At 37.9% G+C, this 2,500-nt stretch overlaps 1 protein-coding gene across 2 annotated transcripts in view; it reads left to right on the forward strand.

The window, feature by feature from the left end:
* LOC113821126 (CAP-Gly domain-containing linker protein 1) overlaps positions 1–2,500 on the forward strand; it is a gene marked incomplete in the record, with an annotated part of 289,710 nt that overhangs the window by 239,252 nt on the left and 47,958 nt on the right.

The raw sequence follows: 2,500 nt of genomic DNA on the forward strand, positions 1-2,500 counted from the left end.
TTTGATCATTTCTGTTGCATGTTGATCACAAGTCTTATAGATTGCAGTGTAATGAGCATGTATAGTGCAATACAGTGCACTGCCAAAGCCACTGCTTGTGTGGATCACAATACAAGCAGCAGAAAAATGGGGTAAGCTAGACCAGCCTTCATAGATATAATTATGTTAACAGTGATTTAGACTTTGTAAGATGTGGATATCATGTGCATTTTAGTGGTCCATTTGTAAGGGAGAGGATGATCAATACCCTAAAGATATCCATCAACTTTGTGATTATTGCACATTCTTGATGATCAGTTTGCTGGATCAATTGGCACATCATGAAAAAAGAAAGAAGATAAAAGAGATTTGTATAGCCAAAAGTCCTTCGTGTTTTTTCTTTGTTTTAAGTGTCTGGACCCGAAATGTCATGGTGACGTAATGGTGATGTTGAATGGAGAGGGTGGAGGCCTGGATCCTTTTTAACACGTAACACCTGTAACACCAAAGAACAAGAGAGCCCAGATTTATTCTTTGGATTTTTTTTTTTTTTTTTTTTTTTTTTTTTTTTTTCTTACTGATATTTACTTTGTGATTAATAAATCCTTGGTATGTGGTATTATAACCAACTAATTTTCTTTTGTGGTGAGATAGAGACTTCAGAAATTGATGACAAGAAAGAGTGAAAATAAAATGTCTATTAGATTTCACATATAAGCATTGGCTTTAAGATTCTCATCAACTACAGTACCGATAGATATTGTATTACAGTCCCCACTATCTATTATTCATTAATTACCTTTGTAATGTCTGTATATCATTGTTTCTTTATTTGATATGCAATGTGGAGATGATTTTTTTCCCCAAAATTAAAAGCAAAGCCCAAAATCAAAGATCAAAATAAAAGATCTATAAAATCCACACAGCAGTATGTAATTGCAGTCAATTTTGCAAGAAAGAAATTAAAAATTGAATTGCAAAGACTGCTTTAGTTTAAAATTTTATCGTAGATATTTCTCTCTAATGCAGAAACATTAAGTTAATGGTGCATGATCTGAGAAATTGTTGTAGTTGTATGAAATTCCATGTAGTTGACATACCAAGTTTTGCATTGAAAGTAGTAGAGAGTAAAATCTGATGCCATTTCAAGGCTTCTGTTGTGCATATATGCATATATTCCTTATTCCCGAGAGCATTTGCTAGACTTTAGTGAATTCATCATGCCTTCCTTATCGTTATTGTCTAGTCATGTATGATAGCCTGGTTTAGCCCAACTCATCATTTTGTTGCATCTTCACCACTGCATGGTAGAGTTAAGTTGCACATGAATGCATGTTTTAGTGACAAACATTTTTCTTGCATGTCTGTCGTTCTGATAATAGAATTTCTTTTGTTTTTAAAGATATAACAACCCCATTGTCAAATATGCACTTCAATGATTGTTTTTGTAATTGTTTATTTTTTTGGTTTTCCTTTTAACAAGAGGAAGTAATTTTGTATAATTTTTTTTTCTTTTTCTTAACTCACTCTCCTCTGTCTTGCTTTTACTCTTACTGTCACTCTCACATACTCACTCTTGCTCCCCTCCCCTCTTCTCCACCCTCTTACTACCTCTACATCTACCTTTTCCTGTTTCCATCTCTCCCTTTACACCAAAGCCCAGTGGATCAACGCCACCACCATCCTATTCTGAGTCACCCCCACTTTGTTTTTCACAATCCTCTACTCCCACCTTTTCCCAGTCCCTGAATGCCTCTCCCTCCTCATCACCACCACCTGGTTTGTGCCAATCCCCAGTACTGCCGAGGGCAATCTCTGCCGAAGGCTCACCTGGCACAGGCACTTCCTCCCAGCCCTCCCCACCTTTGGCAGGATTAGCCTCAACGGGTACACCTCCACAAGGTGCCCGGGGAAGGCATTCCTTCAGGAGGACTTGCACACTGACATCCTCCTCCTCAAAGACAAGTTTGTCCAAAATTAGTCCGCCAGGTTCCTTGCAGTCCCCACCTGTAACCTCTTCCTCGGGGGCACCCGGTTTCATGCAGAAGAAATACCCATCTTCTGTCTCTAGGTCTATTTCCATGTCCCAGCCCTCCTCTGCCCCAAACACACCTTGCAGCTGCCGAACACGAAAAAAGCTGCATCATTCGTATTCCATGGACGGGGTAGGAAGATTGGCACAACTGCCACTGTGCAGTAGAAATTGAAGAAAGCTTTGGCTATTTAAGAAAAGCAAAAATACCTTTTTTGATTGCAGACTTGACATAGTAGAGTATTAGATACTGTAACAGCTCGATGTGTGACTTTCATTGTTAATAATTATTTTTATTTTCTTCTGCATCAGGTATTTGCAGCCTTTATAGTGATTGGCACAATGCTCATGTCAGTTGCATATCTTCACTTATGTTGCATTGGTAAATGTCCTAGTGGAGTAATAAAACAGTCAGGTTATTTTGTGACCATTATGGGAAAGAGGAATTAGTATTCTTATTTTGTACTCTTGGTGTACATATCTAAATAT

The sequence above is a fragment of the Penaeus vannamei genome, chromosome 22 (assembly GCF_042767895.1).
Source record: "Penaeus vannamei isolate JL-2024 chromosome 22, ASM4276789v1, whole genome shotgun sequence".
Classification (NCBI taxonomy): Eukaryota; Metazoa; Arthropoda; class Malacostraca; order Decapoda; family Penaeidae; genus Penaeus; species Penaeus vannamei.